Source organism: Phyllobates terribilis, unplaced genomic scaffold (assembly GCF_046119375.1).
Source record: "Phyllobates terribilis strain yellow unplaced genomic scaffold, ASM4611937v1 Scaffold_499__1_contigs__length_1316695, whole genome shotgun sequence".
Classification (NCBI taxonomy): Eukaryota; Metazoa; Chordata; class Amphibia; order Anura; family Dendrobatidae; genus Phyllobates; species Phyllobates terribilis.
The window spans coordinates 980433-1006450 of record NW_027363259.1 but is presented as its reverse complement, the minus strand read 5'-3'; the positions used below and the strand labels follow the sequence as shown (position 1 = coordinate 1006450).

General features: G+C 41.2%; 7 non-coding genes and 2 pseudogenes across 7 annotated transcripts; all 9 read right to left on the bottom strand.

Moving 5' to 3' along the window:
- Positions 1-9892: 9892 nt before the first annotated feature.
- LOC141230249 (U2 spliceosomal RNA) lies at positions 9893-10083 on the bottom strand. The gene has a single exon (XR_012296802.1). It is a non-coding gene; the product is annotated as a U2 spliceosomal RNA (small nuclear RNA).
- Positions 10084-11201: 1118 nt separating this feature from the next.
- Positions 11202-11392, bottom strand: LOC141230269 (U2 spliceosomal RNA). Its single transcript, XR_012296821.1, has one exon. It is a non-coding gene; the product is annotated as a U2 spliceosomal RNA (small nuclear RNA).
- A 1118-nt stretch (positions 11393-12510) lies between these two features.
- Positions 12511-12701, bottom strand: LOC141230248 (U2 spliceosomal RNA). The gene has a single exon (XR_012296801.1). It is a non-coding gene; the product is annotated as a U2 spliceosomal RNA (small nuclear RNA).
- A 1118-nt stretch (positions 12702-13819) lies between these two features.
- Positions 13820-14010, bottom strand: LOC141230179 (U2 spliceosomal RNA). The gene has a single exon (XR_012296735.1). It is a non-coding gene; the product is annotated as a U2 spliceosomal RNA (small nuclear RNA).
- Positions 14011-15131: 1121 nt separating this feature from the next.
- LOC141230247 (U2 spliceosomal RNA) lies at positions 15132-15322 on the bottom strand. Its single transcript, XR_012296800.1, has one exon. It is a non-coding gene; the product is annotated as a U2 spliceosomal RNA (small nuclear RNA).
- Positions 15323-16440: 1118 nt separating this feature from the next.
- Positions 16441-16631, bottom strand: LOC141230801 (U2 spliceosomal RNA). The gene has a single exon (XR_012297253.1). It is a non-coding gene; the product is annotated as a U2 spliceosomal RNA (small nuclear RNA).
- A 1118-nt stretch (positions 16632-17749) lies between these two features.
- LOC141230335 (U2 spliceosomal RNA) lies at positions 17750-17974 on the bottom strand (annotated as a pseudogene).
- Positions 17975-24356: 6382 nt separating this feature from the next.
- On the bottom strand, positions 24357-24547 carry LOC141230655 (U2 spliceosomal RNA). The gene has a single exon (XR_012297109.1). It is a non-coding gene; the product is annotated as a U2 spliceosomal RNA (small nuclear RNA).
- A 1115-nt stretch (positions 24548-25662) lies between these two features.
- On the bottom strand, positions 25663-25841 carry LOC141230307 (U2 spliceosomal RNA; annotated as a pseudogene).
- Positions 25842-26018: the final 177 nt, after the last annotated feature.

Here is a 26018-nt window from a genome sequence, read left to right as displayed (position 1 = left end):
TGTTTAGGCACATCACGGGCTCTCCAAACGCGACATGGTGTCCGCTAACAAATTGAATGGAAAATCGGCTCAAATTGTTAGCGGACGCCATGTTGCGTTTGGAGAGCCCCTGTGTGTCCAAACATTGGAGCTCCCCCACAAGTGACCCCATTTTGGAAACTAGACCCCCCAAGGCACCTATCTAGATGCATAGTGAGCACTTAGAACCCCCAGGTGCTTCACAAATTGATTCGTAAAAATGAAAAAGTGAAAATAAAACACTTTTTCATTTTTATGAATCAATTTGTGAAGCACCTGGGGTTCCAAGTGCTCACTATGAATCTAGATAGGTGCCTTGGGGGGTCTAGTTTCCAAAATGGGGTCACTTGTGGGGGAGCTCCAATGTTTGGGCACACAGGGACTCTCTAAATGCAACATGGTATCCGCTAACAAATTGAATGGAAAATCGGCTCAAATTGTTAGCGGACACCACATTGCGTTTGGAGAGCCCCTCTGTGCCCAAACTTTGGAGCTCCCCCACAAGTGACCCCATTTTGGAAACTAGACCCCCCAAGGCACCTTTCTAGATGCATAGTGAGCACTTGGAACCCCCAGGTGCTTCACAAATTGATTCGTAAAAATGAAAAAGTGAAAAAAAAAACACTTTTTCATTTTTATGAATCAATTTGTGAAGCACCTGGGGTTCCAAGTGCTCACTATGAATCTAGATAGGTGCCTTGGGGGGTCTAGTTTCCAAAATGGGGTCACTTGTGGGGGAGCTCCAATGTTTGAGCACACAGGGACTCTCCAAATGCAACATGATATCCGCTAACAAATTGTCGGCTCAAATTGTTAGCGGATATCATGTTGCATTTGGAGAGTCCCTGTGTGCCCAAACATTGGAGCTCCTCCACAAGTGACCCCATTTTGGAAACTAGACCCCCCAAGGCACCTATCTAGATGCATAGTGAGCACTTGGAACCCCTAGGTGCTTCACAAATTAATTCGTAAAAATGAAAAAGTGTTTTTTTTTTCACTTTTTCATTATTACGAATCAATTTGTGAAGCACCTGGGGGTTCCAAGTGCTCACTATGCATCTAGAAAGGTGCCTTGGGGGGTCTAGTTTCCAAAATGGGGTCACTTGTGGGGGAGCTCCAAAGTTTGGGCACAGAGGGGCTCTCCAAACGCAATGTGGCGTCCGCTAACAATTTGAGCCGATTTTCCATTCAATTTGTTAGCGGATACCATGTTGCATTTAGAGAGTCCCTGTGTGCCCAAACATTGGAGCTCCCCCACAAGTGACCCCATTTTGGAAACTAGACCCCCCAAGGCACCTATCTAGATGCATAGTGAGCACTTGGAACCCCTAGGTGCTTCACAAATTGATTCGTAAAAATGAAAAAGTGTTTTTTTTTTCACTTTTTCATTATTACGAATCAATTTGTGAAGCACCTGGGGGTTCCAAGTGCTCACTATGCATCTAGAAAGGTGCCTTGGGGGGTCTAGTTTCCAAAATGGGGTCACTTGTGGGGGAGCTCCAAAGTTTGGGCACAGAGAAGCTCTCCAAACGCAATGTGGTGTCCGCTAACAATTTGAGCCGATTTTCCATTCAATTTGTTAGCGGATACCATGTTGCATTTAGAGAGTCCCTGTGTGCCCAAACATTGGAGCTCTCCCACAAGTGACCCCATTTTGGAAACTAGACCCCCCAAGGCACCTATCTAGATGCATAGTGAGCAGTTGGAACCCCCAGGTGCTTCACAAATTGATTCATAAAAATGAAAAAGTGTTTTTTTTTTCACTTTTTCATTGTTACGAATCAATTTGTGAAGCACCTGGGGGTTCCAAGTGCTCACTATGCATCTAGATAGGTGCCTTGGGGGGTCTAGTTTCCAAAATGGGGTCACTTGTGGGGGAGCTCCAATGTTTGGGCACACAGCAGCTCTCCAAACGCAACATGGTGTCGCTAACAATTTGAGCCAATTTTGCGTTAAATTTGTTAGCGGACACCATGTTGCATTTAGAGAGCCGCTGTGTGCCCAAATATTGGAGCTCCCCCACAAGTGACCCCATTTTGGAAACTAGACCACCCAAGGCACCTATCTAGATGCATACTGAGCACTTGGAACCCTCAGGTGCTTCACAAATTGATTCATACAAATGAAAAAGTGTTTTTTTTTTCACTTTTTCATTGTTACGAATCAATTTGTGAAGCACCTGGGGGTTCCAAGTGCTCACTATGCATCTAGATAGGTGCCTTGGGGGGTCTAGTTTCCAAAATGGGGTCACTTGTGGGGGAGCTCCAATGTTTGGGCACACAGGGACTCTCTAAATGCAACATGGTGTCCTCTAACAAATTTAACGGAAAATCGGCTCAAATTGTTAGCGACACCATGTTGCGTTTGGAGAGCCGCTGTGTGCCCAAACATTGGAGCTCCCCCACAAGTTACCCCATTTTGGAAACTAGACCCCCCAAGGCACCTATCTAGATGCATTGTGAGCACTTGGAACACTCAGGTGCTTCACAAATTGATTCATAAAAATGAAAAAGTGTTTTTTTTTTTCACTTTTTCATTGTTACGAATCAATTTGTGAAGCACCTGGGGGTTCCAAGTGCTCACTATGCATCTAGAAAGGTGCCTTGGGGGGTCTAGTTTCCAAAATGGGGTCACTTGTGGGGGAGCTCCAAAGTTTGGGCACACATGGGCTCTCCAAACACAACATGGCGTCCGCTAATTATTCAAGCAAATTTTACAATCAAAAAGTCAAATAGCGCTCCTTCCCTTCCGAGCCCTGCCGTGCGCCCAAACAGTATTTTTTCCCCAAATATTGGGTATCTGCGTGCCCAGGGGAAATTGCACAACAAATTTTGGGGTCCATTTTTTCTTGTTACCCCTGTGAAAATAAAAAAAATTGGGTCTAAATTAACATTTTTGTGAAAAAAGTTAAATGTTCATTTTTTTCTTCCACATTCAAAAAATTCCTGTGAAGCACCTGAAGGGTTAATAAAGTTCTTGAATGTGGTTTTGAGCACCTTGAGGGGTGCAGTTTTTAGAATGGTGTCACTTTTGGGTATTTTCTGTCATAAAGACCTCTCAAAGTGACTTCAAATGTGATGTGGTCCCTAAAAAAATGGTTTTGTAAATTTTGTTGGAAAAATGAGAAATCGCTGGTCAACTTTTAACCCTTATAGCTCCCTAACAAAAAAAAATTTTGGTTCCAAAATTGTGCTGATGTAAAGTAGACATGTGGGAAATGTTATTTATTAACTCTTTTGTGTGACATATCGCTCTGATTTCAGGGCTTAAAAATTCAAATTTTGAAAATTGCAAAATTTTCAAAATTTTCGCCAAATTTCCGTTTTTTTCACAAATAAACGCAAGTGATATCGAAGAAATTTTTCCACAATCATGAAGTACAATATGTCACGAAAAAACAATCTCAGAATCAGGGGGATCCGTTGAAGCGTTCGAGAGTAATTACCTCATAAAGTGACAGTGGTCAGAATTGTAAAAATTGGCCCGGTCATTAACGTGCAAACCACCCGCGGGGCTTAAGGGGTTAAACTGATAAGAACAGATTTTTTTTTTTTTTTTTTTTCACTCAGATTTCGAAATTAAATGATTTATGTCTTTCATATTTCACAGAAATTAAGACTAAATCCAAGAAATCATCACCGTGAAACACAGAAAAGGTAAGTAGAAACATTTATACTAATACGAACTATTAATCCAAAATATTATTCCACTCCTTCTGCCTCCAGATTTTTTCTGCTTCTTCTATACCTACATCTTTCCTATCTTTCCAATAGTAGATAAATAAATAACTAAAGCTAAGTTTAATACAATCATTAACAGATAACATGGTCCTTTTAAACAATAAAATATTTCTACATTTCCATAAAGCCATTTTAACTACAGAAACAATTAGCCAAACCACTTTAAAGTCTACATTTCTTATACCAATTCCATAAAATATTAAGTTAAAATCAAAAGACCTAAGACTACTTACAACTCCAACCAATGTACTTATCTTCCTCCAAACCCTTTGTGCAAAGTCGCAATTCCAAAAGATGTGTAAACACGTCTCGTCCTCTATACAACCATGCCTCGGACACTGAGAATTCCTCACCAACCCTCTCCTATGATTAAAATCTTTAGTTGGAAGACACTTCTTTATGATGTTCCATAATAAATCCTTTTGCTCATTTGCAATAAATGGCACATTAACCCGTAGCCAAATTTCTTTTGATAATTGTGATGAGAATTGGTCAACCGTACATGTATAACTTCTATTCTCCAAAAACTTTAAAATTTTCCTATGATTTGTTAGTATTTCACATCCCCCACACATCAAGTTAAATTCTCTCATTATTCTTTCCAAAATTATATAATGTTCTGGAGGTAGCCATCTATGGGGTTTCTTCAGATCCATCACACACCATTTATATTTCCTTATAAAAAAACCGCAGTTATATGTTAAAATAGCTTTCAGATTCGATTCTTCGCCAACCAGAACATTAAAACACAAAGAGAGATATTTACAATATAAAAACCTTCTAATATCTGGGAAGTTCTTCCCTCCATCTTCTTTCTTCTTATACAACTCCTCCCTTCTAACCCTCTCCATCTTTGTACCCCAGAAAAAATTAAAACACTCCTTAATAATCTTCTTCATTACAGAGTCCGGTGGTATAAAAACAACGGCAACATATAAAATCAAGGGTAAAAGCACTTGTCTTATCACTAATATCTTCCCTTCCATCGACAAGCATCTTAGCTTCCACAGGCTGATCTTTTTTCTTACACGCTCCAAAAGTGATTCCCAATTCTTAATATTCCCACAATTTGATGAAAAGAATACCCCTAAAATTTTTATCTCTGGAACCACTAAAAGCCTACAAGCCCCATCAATCATAAAACCACCAATTGATAAAACCCCTGATTTTTCAAAGTTAACCTTAAAACCAGAAGCACCGCTGAACCATTCCGCTGTCCTTAAAACTCTGTTAAAACTTCTCATACTCCTCACAAATACTGTTACGTCGTCCATATATGCCACAAACTTAAGAGGTACATTATTATTTCCCGGTAGAAACACTCCATCCACCACCTTATCGTTTCTAATAGCACTTAAAAGAGGTTCTATCGCACATATGAATAAAATAGGAGACAAAGGGCAGCCCTGTTTAACGCCACAAGTTATCTTAATACTTCCAGATAAAAACCCGTTAACAGACACTTTACTAAAAGATAAATCATATAAACATTTAATACGATTAATAAACTCTTCCGGGCAACCAATTTTCTTTAAAACTTCAAATAAAAAACAATGTGATACTCTATCATATGCCTTTTCAAAATCTAATGTGATCAATGCTAGTTTTTGTGCCCTATCTTTAAAATCCCATATCACGTCCCTTATCAATAAAAGTGAATCTGTAATTTTTCTCCCAGGAACTGCGCATGATTGCTGCCCTCCAATTACCATAGATATTACCTTTTTTAAACGGTTTGCAAGTATTTTCGCATAAATTTTGTAGTCTGCATTAAGAAGAGTTATAGGTCTCCAATTCTTGATAAGACTCTTTTCCCCCTTTTTAAAAAGTAACACTATCAACCCTTCTGCCCATGACCCTGGAGTACAACATGAACACATTACATGATAAAATAACTCAAAAAAATCTTCTTTTAAAAAACTCCAAAAACACTTATAAAATTCTATAGGCAAACCGTCCATACCCGGGGTTTTAGAATTTGCAAAGGATTTGATTGTTTCCCATAATTCATTAATCGTAAAATCACTAATTAAAACCTCTTTCCCCTCCTCTGAAAAGGCATACTTTAGGTTATTCAAAAAATGATCCCTCAAAACGCCATCACTTTTTTTCTCTGAAAATAAATCACTATAAAATTCCTCCACCTTCTTAATCTTTCCTTCCAGTACAATTTCACCTTCCACATTTTCCATAAAGTCTTTTTTCCCAACAATTTTTTTAAAGAAGAATTTGGAGCATTTCTCATCTTCTTCCAAAACTCTCACTCTAGCATTAAAAATAATCTCTTTCCCTTTTTCATGTAAAATTTTTTGTATTTGACTTTTAACACACTCAATTTCTTCGTCAAAATTATTTCCATTATTCCTGAAAGTATAAAAACATTGTAACCTAGCATTCAACAACCGATATTGTTCTCTCTTCTCTCTGGCCATTCTTCTACCCACTTTAATAAAAAATACCTTAGTTTCTCTTTTAAAAAAATCCCACCACTCCAGAACATCTTTAAAACTCCTCCTCTTCAATCTCAGTTTTTTATAAAATGTACAAAACTCTAAAACTACTTCCTTGTCCTCTAACAGAGAAGTGTTTAGTTTCCAATGCGTGGATTTCCTGTTTTCTACATTATTACAATCAACAACACATCTTATTAATTTATGATCAGAGAAGCAGCTTAATTCGGAATTAAAAGAGTCACATTTAAAATGGGTAGATATAAAAAAATAGTCAATTCTAGAACTAGCACGATTACTCGACCATGTTACTTCTTCATCTTTGTTTCTCCCACAAGCAACCCATGCATCTTGCAAGTTACTAGCAGAAATAATACCATTTAAAACCGTAACGGAGCTGTCTTTTTTGCTATTCAGATGACAATTAAAATCTCCACTGACAATTATTGGTCCCGACCCAGTTAAAAACATCTGTAAAATTTCAAATAATTCTGTCCTTCTGCTTTTAACAGGATGGGCATAGACACAGAAGCATTTAATTATCAGATTACGTTTTTTGATCTCCACTTTTAGAATTCGACCCGGGTATATCTCCTCATAATCCACTATGTCCCAGTGTTGACTACATAAGAAACCAACTCCATCACTCTTATTTTCATTCCCACCTGAAAAAATAGCTTTTCCACACCAATGTTCTTTAAAAAAATCATAATCAACAGATTTTCTTAGGTTACATTCCTGTAAAAAAATAAAGTCCAAATTTTCCAATCCTAAAAAATCATATAGAGCAACTCTTTTTTGTTCATTATTTAACCCCTGAACATTCAGGGAAGCAAATTGGATCATCCTGGTCTGCCATTCTTAGGGCATGCCCCATCACCCTCGTCTGAAGTAGAAAAATCTTGAATCTCCTGCTCATCTGAACTGGAGACTACAATGTCCTTTGCTACATCTACTTTTTCTATAGCTTTCACTTTCCCTCCACCTAGTATATTCACCTCTCCAACTTCTTCTACCCTTCTTTTCAGAACTCTATCCGAACAGTCCATCTGGACCTGAGTACACGACTGACCACCGGACTGAGACCCAGAAGGTAACGGCTCCACCAGAGGTAAAGTTTTCTGCATGATTCCCACTTTACTTGCCGGCGGGATTTTCTGTATAATTTTACCCAATTCAAATAACACAGAATGTCTCTTCCCCTCTTCTTCCTTTTTTTGTTCTTTCTTCTGTTCCTTTCCCTTCTGCTCTTCTATCTTCTGCTCTTCTTTCTTCTGATCTTCTTTCTTCTCATCTTCTTTCTTCTTTTCTTCTCTCTTCTGTTCTTCTCTCTTCCTCACTTCCTTTTCAGTCTCCACCCGACTCTTCTCCTCTTTATTCTGTTTATATTCCTCTTCCATTTTCTTGAACCTCTCTGCCTTCTTCTTCTCCTTTTCCACCTTTTCTTTCTCCTTCCTTTCATTCTCCATCCTCAGATCCTCCTCCTCATTCCTTGTTCCTTCCATGTCCTCATCAGCTTTTCCTTGTTGCTGACTTCCAGGCACGGTATCCATCTCTTCATCGCCCTTCTGATTCCTCTTTGCAGGGCAATCTTCCTCCTGATGTCCAGCTCCTGGACATTCTGAACACTTTTTGCAACCATTGTCATTATGGCCATATATTCGACATTTTCTACAATATTCAGGCATCCCCGCAAAAAATAAATACCCACGGCTACGGTTTATAAAAACGACCGGCGGGGGCCTCAGTACACCACCCTCTACATCAGGATCTTTTTTGAAAGCCACCAAATAAGTTCTTTTCCCATTCCATACCCCAAATTGCGTTTTTCCTCTTCCCTTCTCAATCACCTTCTCACAGTAAGTACTAAGAAAACACAGGACCTCCTGATCAGAAATGAAAGGGCTGAACATGTGGACTGTCAAGAGTCTAAATGAAAATTGAAACGAGGGGATTACTTTAACCCCCTCGAACAGCGCATTCTCCTTATTAATTTCATAAAGAGAAAATACCCGTTCACACTGGGAACTTCTCATTAAAGTAACGTCATGGAAGCCCCTTGAAAAGAAACTTTGAAAACAATAATATTCGTCTTTTTCAATTTTCAAAAAGCTGCAAATCTTCTCATAGACAAAAGTCGCATCCTTCTCTTGCCTATGACCAGGAGACACCACAAACCTAATTGTGTCCTTAAGCGGGTATTCCTCGTGAAAATAGTCATTGGGATTTCCCCCTTGATCAGTCCTCCTACCTCCAGTATTCCTCCTGGACTCCATATTCTCTTCTTTCCTTCTTTCCACAGATAACACCAGGAAAAAAATGAAGAAAAACACCTCCTAGGATCGCCAAACGTCTCTGGATTCCGACCTCCTCTCCGACCGTCCACCACTACACAAAGAAAAGACCGTCCACCAGCGATAAAAGGGTATTCCCAGCTTTGGTCCACCACTCCCAATAGCAGCAATTGGGTAAACCCAAAAGGCCGAGAGCAGCAACCTCCACACAGGTCACCTTTAGCCCAATGACAGGATCCACTACAGATCGTGCCAAAAGGCCGAGAAGCGATAACCAGAATTGGTTTCAAACTACGGAGCCACCCAAGGATCCTGAAAAGTCCATTTGTGGAGATGAGCTCCTGGACTCCCGTTAAGAAGACATGTTGTCAACCTCTAGATCCCTTACATGCCTGCACTTTTCGGCTTGCTGCTGCTGCAATCCACGCGTTTTAGATCTGCATAACTCCACCTCTTTAAACACAGCACCTTCACCCCCTGCTGTTCCCACCCGCCTCAACACCGTTGGAAGGGAGGAGAACCAATTAAGGCGGGGGGTGGGGTGGAACGAGCAGCTGTCTACCCTTAGCAGGAGGGCTGCTGATTACATACCTCTCCTGCTGCTGCTGCTGCTGCTGGCTGTCCAGCAGCAGACTGAAGGTGGCTGCTGCTGTGCACAGGTATATAAAGGCTCAGAGCCTATTATGACACGCGCAGCCAGCGTTCCATTGCCACATTCCATCTACTGCAGGCAGGATACCTGGCTGGCTGAATGTCGCTGAGAAGCTCACAGAGACCGCCATAAGCAACAGTTTAACAGAATGCCACAGACTAATCAACCAAACTTTTTGGGTTGGGTTCTCTTTTATAGTCTGCAGGCATTAAATGAAAGAAGTCAGTGTTCCAGCAGAGGGAGACAACGTTTCAGAAAAGGCATTGTAGCAAACCAAAAAAGAAATTTTAAGCGCAGCAGAGTAACCAGCGCACATACCTGTTAGCTCAGGTGAGTTTAAAAGGCTGCTGTTGATAACAAGGGCATTTGCTAAATAGATGGTGTGTGTGCAACAATATACTGAAAGGTCAATTATATTGTGCAGCTTATCTCACCACCTGTAGTTATTTAGGTGAAAGCTCCAAAATGCTTGCCTAATATGTCTGTTTATCCAAAAGGAAGTAAAAAGGGAGAGCTAGAAAGATAGCATTTCATTACATTACATGGCAATGCAATGCACAGTTGCTGAAGTTGAACCAAAATGAGCTTGTAATCTGGCTTCTGCAACTTTGAACATGAAAAATCCAATGAGGAGAAGAAAAGCAAAGCCAAAGAGTCCATCCCAAAATCCGACAAACAAGCAAAATGAACAAAAAACATTGAATTCAATTCTTTCTGATTTTAGAAACTGCATTAAAGAAGGGGTGCACCGGTCCTGGAGATACTGCAATACCAGGTCAATGCGTGGAGTGGACAGAGCAAGCTCTTTTTCCATCTCCCTGTTCTAAAAATCCATTTAATATATGGTCCCCAGATAGGGGACGTATCAGATATTAAAGTGATAAGAACAGATACTACACTTGATCTTAGCCAAAAGGCCGAGAAGCGATAACCAGAATTGGTTTCAAACTACGGAGCCACCCAAGGATCCTGAAAAGTCCATTTGTGGAGATGAGCTCCTGGACTCCCGTTAAGAAGACATGTTGTCAACCTCTAGATCCCTTACATGCCTGCACTTTTCGGCTTGCTGCTGCTGCAATCCACGCGTTTTAGATCTGCATAACTCCACCTCTTTAAACACAGCACCTTCACCCCCTGCTGTTCCCACCCGCCTCAACACCGTTGGAAGGGAGGAGAACCAATTAAGGCGGAGGGTGGGGTGGAACGAGCAGCTGTCTACCCTTAGCAGGAGGGCTGCTGATTACATACCTCTCCTGCTGCTGCTGCTGCTGCTGGCTGTCCAGCAGCAGACTGAAGGTGGCTGCTGCTGTGCACAGGTATATAAAGGCTCAGAGCCTATTATGACACGCGCAGCCAGCGTTCCATTGCCACATTCCATCTACTGCAGGCAGGATACCTGGCTGGCTGAATGTCGCTGAGAAGCTCACAGAGACCGCCATAAGCAACAGTTTAACAGAATGCCACAGACTAATCAACCAAACTTTTTGGGTTGGGTTCTCTTTTATAGTCTGCAGGCATTAAATGAAAGAAGTCAGTGTTCCAGCAGAGGGAGACAACGTTTCAGAAAAGGCATTGTAGCAAACCAAAAAAGAAATTTTAAGCGCAGCAGAGTAACCAGCGCACATACCTGTTAGCTCAGGTGAGTTTAAAAGGCTGCTGTTGATAACAAGGGCATTTGCTAAATAGATGGTGTGTGTGCAACAATATACTGAAAGGTCAATTATATTGTGCAGCTTATCTCACCACCTGTAGTTATTTAGGTGAAAGCTCCAAAATGCTTGCCTAATATGTCTGTTTATCCAAAAGGAAGTAAAAAGGGAGAGCTAGAAAGATAGCATTTCATTACATTACATGGCAATGCAATGCACAGTTGCTGAAGTTGAACCAAAATGAGCTTGTAATCTGGCTTCTGCAACTTTGAACATGAAAAATCCAATGAGGAGAAGAAAAGCAAAGCCAAAGAGTCCATCCCAAAATCCGACAAACAAGCAAAATGAACAAAAAACATTGAATTCAATTCTTTCTGATTTTAGAAACTGCATTAAAGAAGGGGTGCACCGGTCCTGGAGATACTGCAATAGCAGGTCAATGCGTGGAGTGGACAGAGCAAGCTCTTTTTCCATCTCCCTGTTCTAAAAATCCATTTAATATATGGTCCCCAGATAGGGGACGTATCAGATATTAAAGTGATAAGAACAGATACTACACTTGATCTTAGCCAAAAGGCCGAGAAGCGATAACCAGAATTGGTTTCAAACTACGGAGCCACCCAAGGATCCTGAAAAGTCCATTTGTGGAGATGAGCTCCTGGACTCCCGTTAAGAAGACATGTTATCAACCTCTAGATCCCTTACATGCCTGCACTTTTCGGCTTGCTGCTGCTGCAATCCACGCGTTTTAGATCTGCATAACTCCACCTCTTTAAACACAGCACCTTCACCCCCTGCTGTTCCCACCCGCCTCAACACCGTTGGAAGGGAGGAGAACCAATTAAGGCGGGGGGTGGGGTGGAACGAGCAGCTGTCTACCCTTAGCAGGAGGGCTGCTGATTACATACCTCTCCTGCTGCTGCTGCTGCTGCTGGCTGTCCAGCAGCAGACTGAAGGTGGCTGCTGCTGTGCACAGGTATATAAAGGCTCAGAGCCTATTATGACACGCGCAGCCAGCGTTCCATTGCCACATTCCATCTACTGCAGGCAGGATACCTGGCTGGCTGAATGTCGCTGAGAAGCTCACAGAGACCGCCATAAGCAACAGTTTAACAGAATGCCACAGACTAATCAACCAAACTTTTTGGGTTGGGTTCTCTTTTATAGTCTGCAGGCATTAAATGAAAGAAGTCAGTGTTCCAGCAGAGGGAGACAACGTTTCAGAAAAGGCATTGTAGCAAACCAAAAAAGAAATTTTAAGCGCAGCAGAGTAACCAGCGCACATACCTGTTAGCTCAGGTGAGTTTAAAAGGCTGCTGTTGATAACAAGGGCATTTGCTAAATAGATGGTGTGTGTGCAACAATATACTGAAAGGTCAATTATATTGTGCAGCTTATCTCACCACCTGTAGTTATTTAGGTGAAAGCTCCAAAATGCTTGCCTAATATGTCTGTTTATCCAAAAGGAAGTAAAAAGGGAGAGCTAGAAAGATAGCATTTCATTACATTACATGGCAATGCAATGCACAGTTGCTGAAGTTGAACCAAAATGAGCTTGTAATCTGGCTTCTGCAACTTTGAACATGAAAAATCCAATGAGGAGAAGAAAAGCAAAGCCAAAGAGTCCATCCCAAAATCCGACAAACAAGCAAAATGAACAAAAAACATTGAATTCAATTCTTTCTGATTTTAGAAACTGCATTAAAGAAGGGGTGCACCGGTCCTGGAGATACTGCAATACCAGGTCAATGCGTGGAGTGGACAGAGCAAGCTCTTTTTCCATCTCCCTGTTCTAAAAATCCATTTAATATATGGTCCCCAGATAGGGGACGTATCAGATATTAAAGTGATAAGAACAGATACTACACTTGATCTTAGCCAAAAGGCCGAGAAGCGATAACCAGAATTGGTTTCAAACTACGGAGCCACCCAAGGATCCTGAAAAGTCCATTTGTGGAGATGAGCTCCTGGACTCCCGTTAAGAAGACATGTTGTCAACCTCTAGATCCCTTACATGCCTGCACTTTTCGGCTTGCTGCTGCTGCAATCCACGCGTTTTAGATCTGCATAACTCCACCTCTTTAAACACAGCACCTTCACCCCCTGCTGTTCCCACCCGCCTCAACACCGTTGGAAGGGAGGAGAACCAATTAAGGCGGGGGGTGGGGTGGAACGAGCAGCTGTCTACCCTTAGCAGGAGGGCTGCTGATTACATACCTCTCCTGCTGCTGCTGCTGCTGCTGGCTGTCCAGCAGCAGACTGAAGGTGGCTGCTGCTGTGCACAGGTATATAAAGGCTCAGAGCCTATTATGACACGCGTAGCCAGCGTTCCATTGCCACATTCCATCTACTGCAGGCAGGATACCTGGCTGGCTGAATGTCGCTGAGAAGCTCACAGAGACCGCCATAAGCAACAGTTTAACAGAATGCCACAGACTAATCAACCAAACTTTTTGGGTTGGGTTCTCTTTTATAGTCTGCAGGCATTAAATGAAAGAAGTCAGTGTTCCAGCAGAGGGAGACAACGTTTCAGAAAAGGCATTGTAGCAAACCAAAAAAGAAATTTTAAGCGCAGCAGAGTAACCAGCGCACATACCTGTTAGCTCAGGTGAGTTTAAAAGGCTGCTGTTGATAACAAGGGCATTTGCTAAATAGATGGTGTGTGTGCAACAATATACTGAAAGGTCAATTATATTGTGCAGCTTATCTCACCACCTGTAGTTATTTAGGTGAAAGCTCCAAAATGCTTGCCTAATATGTCTGTTTATCCAAAAGGAAGTAAAAAGGGAGAGCTAGAAAGATAGCATTTCATTACATTACATGGCAATGCAATGCACAGTTGCTGAAGTTGAACCAAAATGAGCTTGTAATCTGGCTTCTGCAACTTTGAACATGAAAAATCCAATGAGGAGAAGAAAAGCAAAGCCAAAGAGTCCATCCCAAAATCCGACAAACAAGCAAAATGAACAAAAAACATTGAATTCAATTCTTTCTGATTTTAGAAACTGCATTAAAGAAGGGGTGCACCGGTCCTGGAGATACTGCAATACCAGGTCAATGCGTGGAGTGGACAGAGCAAGCTTTTTTTCCATCTCCCTGTTCTAAAAATCCATTTAATATATGGTCCCCAGATAGGGGACGTATCAGATATTAAACTGATAAGAACAGATACTACACTTGATCTTAGCCAAAAGGCCGAGAAGCGATAACCAGAATTGGTTTCAAACTACGGAGCCACCCAAGGATCCTGAAAAGTCCATTTGTGGAGATGAGCTCCTGGACTCCCGTTAAGAAGACATGTTGTCAACCTCTAGATCCCTTACATGCCTGCACTTTTCGGCTTGCTGCTGCTGCAATCCACGCGTTTTAGATCTGCATAACTCCACCTCTTTAAACACAGCACCTTCACCCCCTGCTGTTCCCACCCGCCTCAACACCGTTGGAAGGGAGGAGAACCAATTAAGGCGGGGGGTGGGGTGGAACGAGCAGCTGTCTACCCTTAGCAGGAGGGCTGCTGATTACATACCTCTCCTGCTGCTGCTGCTGCTGCTGCTGGCTGTCCAGCAGCAGACTGAAGGTGGCTGCTGCTGTGCACAGGTATATAAAGGCTCAGAGCCTATTATGACACGCGCAGCCAGCGTTCCATTGCCACATTCCATCTACTGCAGGCAGGATACCTGGCTGGCTGAATGTCGCTGAGAAGCTCACAGAGACCGCCATAAGCAACAGTTTAACAGAATGCCACAGACTAATCAACCAAACTTTTTGGGTTGGGTTCTCTTTTATAGTCTGCAGGCATTAAATGAAAGAAGTCAGTGTTCCAGCAGAGGGAGACAACGTTTCAGAAAAGGCATTGTAGCAAACCAAAAAAGAAATTTTAAGCGCAGCAGAGTAACCAGCGCACATACCTGTTAGCTCAGGTGAGTTTAAAAGGCTGCTGTTGATAACAAGGGCATTTGCTAAATAGATGGTGTGTGTGCAACAATATACTGAAAGGTCAATTATATTGTGCAGCTTATCTCACCACATGTAGTTATTTAGGTGAAAGCTCCAAAATGCTTGCCTAATATGTCTGTTTATCCAAAAGGAAGTAAAAAGGGAGAGCTAGAAAGATAGCATTTCATTACATTACATGGCAATGCAATGCACAGTTGCTGAAGTTGAACCAAAATGAGCTTGTAATCTGGCTTCTGCAACTTTGAACATGAAAAATCCAATGAGGAGAAGAAAAGCAAAGCCAAAGAGTCCATCCCAAAATCCGACAAACAAGCAAAATGAACAAAAAACATTGAATTCAATTCTTTCTGATTTTAGAAACTGCATTAAAGAAGGGGTGCACCGGTCCTGGAGATACTGCAATACCAGGTCAATGCGTGGAGTGGACAGAGCAAGCTCTTTTTCCATCTCCCTGTTCTAAAAATCCATTTAATATATGGTCCCCAGATAGGGGACGTATCAGATATTAAAGTGATAAGAACAGATACTACACTTGATCTTAGCCAAAAGGCCGAGAAGCGATAACCAGAATTGGTTTCAAACTACGGAGCCACCCAAGGATCCTGAAAAGTCCATTTGTGGAGATGAGCTCCTGGACTCCCGTTAAGAAGACATGTTGTCAACCTCTAGATCCCTTACATGCCTGCACTTTTCGGCTTGCTGCTGCTGCAATCCACGCGTTTTAGATCTGCATAACTCCACCTCTTTAAACACAGCACCTTCACCCCCTGCTGTTCCCACCCGCCTCAACACCGTTGGAAGGGAGGAGAACCAATTAAGGCGGGGGGTGGGGTGGAACGAGCAGCTGTCTACCCTTAGCAGGAGGGCTGCTGATTACATACCTCTCCTGCTGCTGCTGCTGCTGCTGGCTGTCCAGCAGCAGACTGAAGGTGGCTGCTGCTGTGCACAGGTATATAAAGGCTCAGAGCCTATTATGACACGCGCAGCCAGCGTTCCATTGCCACATTCCATCTACTGCAGGCAGGATACCTGGCTGGCTGAATGTCGCTGAGAAGCTCACAGAGACCGCCATAAGCAACAGTTTAACAGAATGCCACAGACTAATCAACCAAACTTTTTGGGTTGGGTTCTCTTTTATAGTCTGCAGGCATTAAATGAAAGAAGTCAGTGTTCCAGCAGAGGGAGACAACGTTTCAGAAAAGGCATTGTAGCAAACCAAAAAAGAAATTTTAAGCGCAGCAGAGTAACCAGCGCACATACCTGTTAGCTCAGGTGAGTTTAAAAGGCTGCTGTTGATAACAAGGGCATTTGCTAAATAGATGGTGTGTGTGCAACAATATACTGAAAGGTCAATTATATTGTGCAGCTTATCTCACCACCTGTAGTTATTTAGGTGAAAGCTCCAAAATGCTTGCCTAATATGTCTGTTTATCCAAAAGGAAGTAAAAAGGGAGAGCTAGAAAGATAGCATTTCATTACATTACATGGCAATGCAATGCACAGTTGCTGAAGTTGAACCAAAATGAGCTTGTAATCTGGCTTCTGCAACTTTGAACATGAAAAATCCAATGAGGAGAAGAAAAGCAAAGCCAAAGAGTCCATCCCAAAATCCGACAAACAAGCAAAATGAACAAAAAACATTGAATTCAATTCTTTCTGATTTTAGAAACTGCATTAAAGAAGGGGTGCACCGGTCCTGGAGATACTGCAATACCAGGTCAATGCGTGGAGTGGACAGAGCAAGCTCTTTTTCCATCTCCCTGTTCTAAAAATCCATTTAATATATGGTCCCCAGATAGGGGACGTATCAGATATTAAACTGATAAGAACAGATACTACACTTGATCTTAGCCAAAAGGCCGAGAAGCGATAACCAGAATTGGTTTCAAACTACGGAGCCACCCAAGGATCCTGAAAAGTCCATTTGTGGAGATGAGCTCCTGGACTCCCGTTAAGAAGACATGTTGTCAACCTCTAGATCCCTTACATGCCTGCACTTTTCGGCTTGCTGCTGCTGCAATCCACGCGTTTTAGATCTGCATAACTCCACCTCTTTAAACACAGCACCTTCACCCCCTGCTGTTCCCACCCGCCTCAACACCGTTGGAAGGGAGGAGAACCAATTAAGGCGGGGGGTGGGGTGGAACGAGCAGCTGTCTACCCTTAGCAGGAGGGCTGCTGATTACATACCTCTCCTGCTGCTGCTGCTGCTGCTGGCTGTCCAGCAGCAGACTGAAGGTGGCTGCTGCTGTGCACAGGTATATAAAGGCTCAGAGCCTATTATGACACGCGCAGCCAGCGTTCCATTGCCACATTCCATCTACTGCAGGCAGGATACCTGGCTGGCTGAATGTCGCTGAGAAGCTCACAGAGACCGCCATAAGCAACAGTTTAACAGAATGCCACAGACTAATCAACCAAACTTTTTGGGTTGGGTTCTCTTTTATAGTCTGCAGGCATTAAATGAAAGAAGTCAGTGTTCCAGCAGAGGGAGACAACGTTTCAGAAAAGGCATTGTAGCAAACCAAAAAAGAAATTTTAAGCGCAGCAGAGTAACCAGCGCACATACCTGTTAGCTCAGGTGAGTTTAAAAGGCTGCTGTTGATAACAAGGGCATTTGCTAAATAGATGGTGTGTGTGCAACAATATACTGAAAGGTCAATTATATTGTGCAGCTTATCTCACCACCTGTAGTTATTTAGGTGAAAGCTCCAAAATGCTTGCCTAATATGTCTGTTTATCCAAAAGGAAGTAAAAAGGGAGAGCTAGAAAGATAGCATTTCATTACATTACATGGCAATGCAATGCACAGTTGCTGAAGTTGAACCAAAATGAGCTTGTCATCTGGCTTCTGCAACTTTGAACATGAAAAATCCAATGAGGAGAAGAAAAGCAAAGCCAAAGAGTCCATCCCAAAATCCGACAAACAAGCAAAATGAACAAAAAACATTGAATTCAATTCTTTCTGATTTTAGAAACTGCATTAAAGAAGGGGTGCACCGGTCCTGGAGATACTGCAATACCAGGTCAATGCGTGGAGTGGACAGAGCAAGCTCTTTTTCCATCTCCCTGTTCTAAAAATCCATTTAATATATGGTCCCCAGATAGGGGACGTATCAGATATTAAACTGATAAGAACAGATTTTTTTTTTTTTTTTTTTTTTTTTTTTTTTTACACTCAGATTACAAAGCCTTGGAATCAACAAAAAGATAAGAAGACTCAAATCCATCATCGTGCATTCTACCAATTTTAATACTTCTCCAAATCTTTTATTTTCTTTTTCTTTTATATATATATATTTATTTATTTTTTCCCTCTTTTTTTTTTTTTAAAAATTATATAGTTTTGGCTATTTTTTTTTGTTTGTTTTTGTTTTTCTTTTTTTGTTTTTCCACAGGTTTTCAAAAAATCAAAGCTTACAAGGTAAGTTCATTCCATTTACATTGTTTCCATTTCTCATTTGCTTTCACCTTGCCAAGCGTCATTTTGTCCCTCCAGAAATACATGTACAAATAACTTAGACATAATTTAATACACTGGTCGACTGTTACTTCCTTATGTTTAAACACTAAAATGTTCCTTGCTTTCCACAATGCCGCCTTCACACATGCAATAATAATCCATACAATTTTAAAATCCTCCTCTCTTATCCCCATCCCATAAAATACTCTGTTAAAATCCAAAAAATTAACAGTACTCACAGCTCTCACTATATTGCACACTTTCCTCCATATTGTCTGTGCAAAATTACAATTCCAGAAGATGTGCATGGGTGTTTCACTATTCCCACACCTGGATCTTGGGCACACTTCAGATCTTACCAACCCACGCCTGTGTTGGAACTCACGGGTTGGCAGGCAGTCTTTTACTATACACCAGAGTAAATCCCTGTGTTCATTAGATAACACACTATAATTTACATTCATCCAGATTCTTTCCACAATTTTGAATGAAAAAAGTTCCACAGGACTGATACCTATTCTCTCTTCCAGGATTTTTAGGATTTTTTTATGGCATTTAAGAACATTTATTTCGACCATCTTAAGTTTAAAATCTCTTAAAATTTTTTCTAAAACAATATAATTTCCTGGAGGTAAAAACCTATAAGGCCTATTTAGAGACATCTCCAACCATTTATAATTTCTAATATAGAAACCTAAATTATATATAGAAAACAACTTTAGCTTAGAGCCTGGTCCTAATAAAGTGCATACACAGTTCGCTACATACTTTGCATATAAAAAGGACCTAATATCCGGAAAACCTTTCCCACCTTTTTTCTTTGATTTATATATCTCCTCTCTCTTTACTCTTTCCATCTTGGATCTCCATAAAAAATTAAAACATACCTTAATAACTCTCTTCATGATATTATTTTGGGGGATAAAAACTGTTGAGACATATAAAAACATTGGGAGTAAAACCTGTCTAATAATTAAAATTTTTCCTTCCAGGGTAAGATCTCTCAACTGCCAGAAAGTAATCTTTTTCTTAACTCTTTCCAGCAGAGACTCCCAATTTCTTACATTACCACCTGACTCTGAGAAATAAATACCTAAAATTTTTACTTCATTCATTCTTGTTAATTTACACTCAGAATCTACAATAAAATCACCAACAGTTAAAATACCAGATTTTTCCATGTTAATTTTAAAACCCGATGCGCCCCCAAACCAATCCACTGTTCTTATGGCTCTGTTCATGCTTCTAGTGTCTTTAACTAAAACCGTCACATCATCCATATATGCCACCACTTTAACTTGTTCATTGCAACTCCCGGGAATAAAAAAACCATTGATTACCTTATCTCTCCTAAAAGCTGCTAAAAGTGGTTCAATTGCACAAATAAAAAGAATAGGGGATAAGGGACACCCCTGTTTAACGCCACAGTTTATTTTTACATTATCAGATAAAAAACCATTAATAGATATTTTGCTAAAACATGATTTGTAAAGAGATTTAATACGTTTGCTAAAAACATCCGGGCATCCCATTTTCTCTAAAACTGCAAATAAAAAATCATGGGCAACTCTATCGTACGCTTTTTCAAAATCCAAAGTAATTAGAGCAAGCTTTTGTTTTCTGTCTAAAACATCCCATAAAACATCCCTGATTAAAATCAATGAGTCGCTGATTCTCCGATTTGGCACTGCACACGTCTGATCCACTTCTATTACTGAGCCGATTACCTTTTTTAATCTATTTGCTAGTAACTTTGCATATACCTTACAGTCCGTATTTAAAAGGGTTATTGGTCTCCAATTTTTAATCAGTTCTTTATTTCCTTTCTTAAATAATAAAACAATAAGACCCTCCCACCACGACTCTGGGACACTAAAAGATGCTTCTGCTTCTAAAATTACTTCATAAAAATCCTCACCCATGATCTCCCATAAACACTTGTAAAATTCAACAGGTAGTCCATCTGCTCCTGGCGTTTTGTTATTTTGTAGCGTATTAATTGTATTAAAAACTTCCTCTTTAGTAAAATTCCCTATTAAAAAAGATTTATCTTCCGCATTAAAATTTTTTTCCAGTCCTTCTAAAAAATGTTTTTTTAGAGACACATCCGTGTTTTTAACAGAAAATAAATCATCATAAAATTCTTTTGCTTTCATCTTCTTCCCCTCCAAACTTGTTTCTCCTTCCAAAACCTTCATATAATCCTTCTTGTCACATATTTTTTTAAAAAAGAATTTTGTGCATTTTTCATCCTCGTCTAAAACTTTTACTCGGGAATTAAAAATAATTTCTTTACCTTTTTCTTTCAGGCAGTTTTGGATCTTTTCTTTTGTTGTTCGGATCGCCTCCTGCAGATCACATCCGTTATTTTCGAGGTGAAAAAAACATTGCAGTTTAGCATTAAGATCATTATAAAAAATACGTTTTGCAGCAGCTTTCTTCTTTCCTTCTTTAATAAAAAATATTTTTACCTCCTTCTTGACAAAATCCCACCAATTAAAAATAGATTTAAAAAACGTTTTTTTTAGCTTCAGTTTTTCATACAGCTTTTTAAAACCTTCCATAACCACCTCGTCTTGTAGTAGGGATACATTAAATTTCCAGTGTGACGGTCTTTTATCCACATCTGATTCTATTTTAAAACTACATTCTATTATTTTATGATCTGAAAAAGGTGTTGAATGCGTTTTAAAACCTGAGCATGTTAGGGCTTGAGATATAAAAATATAATCTATTCTGGATGAAACACCTCTCCCCACCCAAGTGACTTCATGCTCCTTTTTTTGTCCATCTAATGCCCATGTATCTTTAAGATTAAAAGCTGCTAAAATATTTCTAAGACATGAAGCTGACCCATCTTTTACATTTTTTAAATGACAATTAAAATCCCCACCTAAAACTAATGGATCTACTCCAGGTAAAAACAGCTGCAACAGTTCAAACAAATGTAATCTCAAGGCTTTTTCTGCATTTGCATACACATTAAAACACCTCACTTTCTTCCCATTTTTCTGCACATCAATTCTTAAAATCCTCCCAGGGTATATCTCTTCATAATTTACAATCTCCCAATCTTTAGAGCATAAAAACCCCACACCATCACTTTTTGACTCGTTCCCACCAGAAAAGCATAAGTTACCCTTCCATATACCCTGTAAATATTCATAGCTTATTTTTTTTGTCAAATTACATTCTTGTAGAAAGATAAAATCAATATTTTCATTATTTAAAAAATCATATAAAGCAGTTCTCTTATATAGGTCGTTAAACCCCTGAACATTCAGGGACATTGAGCGGATCATCTTCTAACATTTAGTGCAGGGCTCTTCCCTCCGCCCTCATTCTCTACTGCCGGAGAAGATGGGTCTACCTCCAGATCTGATACATCCGAAGATGACACACTCCCCAGCAGACTTGTTGCTTCTAATGCCTTTACTTTCCCACCACATGGTATTCCTTCATTATCACTTCTATCCACACTTCTTTTTAGAGATTTTTCTGTGCAGTCCATTTGTACCTGCGCGCAAGGTAAGCTCTGCGACAGGGAATTAGTAGGAGTGGACTCCACTACTTCTGGAATATCACTTTCCCCTCCACAACTACTCCCTTTACTTAGTGGAGAAATTTCTTGCAACATTTGACTCTTCTCTTCTCTCTTCTGATCTTCTTTCTTCTGTTCTTCTATCTTCTTCTTTTCATTCTTATCTTCTTTCTTCTTATCTTCTTTCTTCTGCTCTTCTCTCTTTTTCCTTTCCATCTGTTTCTTTATCTCCATGGCCCTTTTTTCTATGTCCTCTATCCTCTTCTGTTTTTCCTCTTCCTTCTTTCTCTTCCTTTCTTCCAACTTCCTTTCCTCTTCTTCTTGTGATTTTTTAACCCGTTCCTCCTTCTTCTTCTCCTTCATTGCCCGTCCCTCCTCTTCCTCTTTTCTCTTTCTTTCTGTCTCCTCCTTCTCACTCCTTTCTTTCTCCTCTTCCCCTTTTTCCTCTTCAGCAGCAATGCCTGCTTCCACATCGTCTTTAGCTTCTTGTTGCTGTTCTTCAGGCGATGTGTCCATCTCCTCTACATCCTTTTTCTTATTTTTAGGGCACTCATCCATCTGGTGAGGAGTACCCATGCAACTAAAACACTTGTTACATTCTGCATCCAGATGTCCATATTTTTTACACACACGGCAGTAGTGTGGCATCCCTGGGAAGAATAAATAACCGCGGCTATGGTTGATATAAACCTGCGGCGGAGGTCTGGACACGCCCCCCTCCTCATTCGGGTTCTTCCTAAATGATACCACATACACACGTTTCCCGTTCCACACTCCAAACTGTGTTTCCCCGCGTCTCTTAGGGATGATTTTGTCACAATACATTGATAGGTAACTTTCAACCTCAGAGTCTGTAATAAATGGACTAAACAAATGAATCGTCAGTACTTTCATTGAAAACTGAAAAGAGGGGATTACTTTCACCCCCTCCAGCTCTACCTTCTCTTTATTTACTTCATAAAGAGCGTAGGCACTTTCACACTGCGAGGCTTTATTAAGCGTAACATCATAAAGTCCTCGAGAAAAAAAAGATTGAAAGCAAAAAAGATGCTCCTTGTCGATCTTCAAGAGCTTACAAATAACATTGAAAATAAATTGAGAATCTTTCACCTGCCGGTGGTCAGGAGCAACCACGAACCTGATGGTGTCCTTCAGCGGATGCTCCTCCGAGAAATAATCATTCGGGTTGCTTGCTTGATTCTCCTTCCTTCCTCCAGGGTTTCTCCTTGTCTCCATGATTTTCCTCTTCTTTTCCAGATACCAAGGAAAATATCACACACGGATCGCAGCCTCCACGAAGTTCGTCCTCCCTCCAACACACCGTCCTCCGTAAAGAAAAGGCACTGCAGCTTTAGCACCGATTCCCAAAAGCAGCACTGGATATCTCCAAAGGCCAAGAATCGGTTCTGCCACCACAGTAACCTTCAGCCCAATGTCACAACCCACTACAGATCGTGCCAAAAGGCCGAGAAGCGATAACCAGAATTGGTTTCAAACTACGGAGCCACCCAAGGATCCTGAAAAGTCCATTTGTGGAGATGAGCTCCTGGACTCCCGTTAAGAAGACATGTTGTCAACCTCTAGATCCCTTACATGCCTGCACTTTTCGGCTTGCTGCTGCTGCAATCCACGCGTTTTAGATCTGCATAACTCCACCTCTTTAAACACAGCACCTTCACCCCCTGCTGTTCCCACCCGCCTCAACACCGTTGGAAGGGAGGAGAACCAATTAAGGCGGGGGGTGGGGTGGAACGAGCAGCTGTCTACCCTTAGCAGGAGGGCTCCTGATTACATACCTCTCCTGCTGCCGCTGCTGCTGGCTGTCCAGCAGCAGACTGAAGGTGGCTGCTGCTGTGCACAGGTATATAAAGGCTCAGAGCCTATTATGACACGCGCAGCCAGCGTTCCATTGCCACATTCCATCTACTGCAGGCAGGATACCTGGCTGGCTGAATGTCGCTGAGAAGCTCACAGAGACCGCCATAAGCAACAGTTTAACAGAATGCCACAGACTAATCAACCAAACTTTTTGGGTTGGGTTCTCTTTTATAGTCTGCAGGCATTAAATGAAAGAAGTCAGTGTTCCAGCAGAAGGAGACAACGTTTCAGAAAAGGCATTGTAGCAAACCAAAAAAGAAATTTTAAGCGCAGCAGAGTAACCAGCGCACATACCTGTTAGCTCAGGTGAGTTTAAAAGGCTGCTGTTGATAACAAGGGCATTTGCTAAATAGATGGTGTGTGTGCAACAATATACTGAAAGGTCAATTATATTGTGCAGCTTATCTCACCACCTGTAGTTATTTAGGTGAAAGCTCCAAAATGCTTGCCTAATATGTCTGTTTATCCAAAAGGAAGTAAAAAGGGAGAGCTAGAAAGATAGCATTGCATCACATTACATGGCAATGCAATGCACAGTTGCTGAAGTTGAACCAAAATGAGCTTGTAATCTGGCTTCTGCAACTTTGAACATAAAAAATCCAATGAGGAGAAGAAAAGCAAAGCCAAAGAGTCCATCCCAAAATCCGACAAACAAGCAAAATGAACAAAAAACATTGAATTCAATTCTTTCTGATTTTAGAAACTGCATTAAAGAAGGGGTGCACTGGTCCTGGAGATACTGCAATACCAGGACAATGCGTGGAGTGGACAGAGCAAGCTCTTTTTCCATCTCCCTGTTCTAAAAATCCATTTAATATATGGTCCCCAGATAGGGGACGTATCAGATATTAAACTGATAAGAACAGATACTACACTTGATCTTAGCCAAAAGGCCGAGAAGCGATAACCAGAATTGGTTTCAAACTACGGAGCCACCCAAGGATCCTGAAAAGTCCATTTGTGGAGATGAGCTCCTGGACTCCCGTTAAGAAGACATGTTGTCAACCTCTAGATCCCTTACATGCCTGCACTTTTCGGCTTGCTGCTGCTGCAATCCACGCGTTTTAGATCTGCATAACTCCACCTCTTTAAACACAGCACCTTCACCCCCTGCTGTTCCCACCCGCCTCAACACCGTTGGAAGGGAGGAGAACCAATTAAGGCGGGGGGTGGGGTGGAACGAGCAGCTGTCTACCCTTAGCAGGAGGGCTCCTGATTACATACCTCTCCTGCTGCTGCTGCTGCTGGCTGTCCAGCAGCAGACTGAAGGTGGCTGCTGCTGTGCACAGGTATATAAAGGCTCAGAGCCTATTATGACACGCGCAGCCAGCGTTCCATTGCCACATTCCATCTACTGCAGGCAGGATACCTGGCTGGCTGAATGTCGCTGAGAAGCTCACAGAGACCGCCATAAGCAACAGTTTAACAGAATGCCACAGACTAATCAACCAAACTTTTTGGGTTGGGTTCTCTTTTATAGTCTGCAGGCATTAAATGAAAGAAGTCAGTGTTCCAGCAGAAGGAGACAACGTTTCAGAAAAGGCATTGTAGCAAACCAAAAAAGAAATTTTAAGCGCAGCAGAGTAACCAGCGCACATACCTGTTAGCTCAGGTGAGTTTAAAAGGCTGCTGTTGATAACAAGGGCATTTGCTAAATAGATGGTGTGTGTGCAACAATATACTGAAAGGTCAATTATATTGTGCAGCTTATCTCACCACCTGTAGTTATTTAGGTGAAAGCTCCAAAATGCTTGCCTAATATGTCTGTTTATCCAAAAGGAAGTAAAAAGGGAGAGCTAGAAAGACAGCATTGCATCACATTACATGGCAATGCAATGCACAGTTGCTGAAGTTGAACCAAAATGAGCTTGTAATCTGGCTTCTGCAACTTTGAACATGAAAAATCCAATGAGGAGAAGAAAAGCAAAGCCAAAGAGTCCATCCCAAAATCCGACAAACAAGCAAAATGAACAAAAAACATTGAATTCAATTCTTTCTGATTTTAGAAACTGCATTAAAGAAGGGGTGCACTGGTCCTGGAGATACTGCAATACCAGGTCAATGCGTGGAGTGGACAGAGCAAGCTCTTTTTCCATCTCCCTGTTCTAAAAATCCATTTAATATATGGTCCCCAGATAGGGGACGTATCAGATATTAAACTGATAAGAACAGATTTTTTTATCGAAAGCCCGAATTCGTGTACAAAACCCGAGTGCGCTTAAAAAAGTGACAAGTGCCACAAAAAAAGTGCACTAGGATGCTGGTCTTCTTGAAACCCTCTCCAAAAGGAGAAGGGTCCCCCAAACCATTCCCCGTCCCTCCGAGCCAAAAGGCCACAGCGAGGAACAGGGACAAAAAGCCACCTCCAGCCGAAGC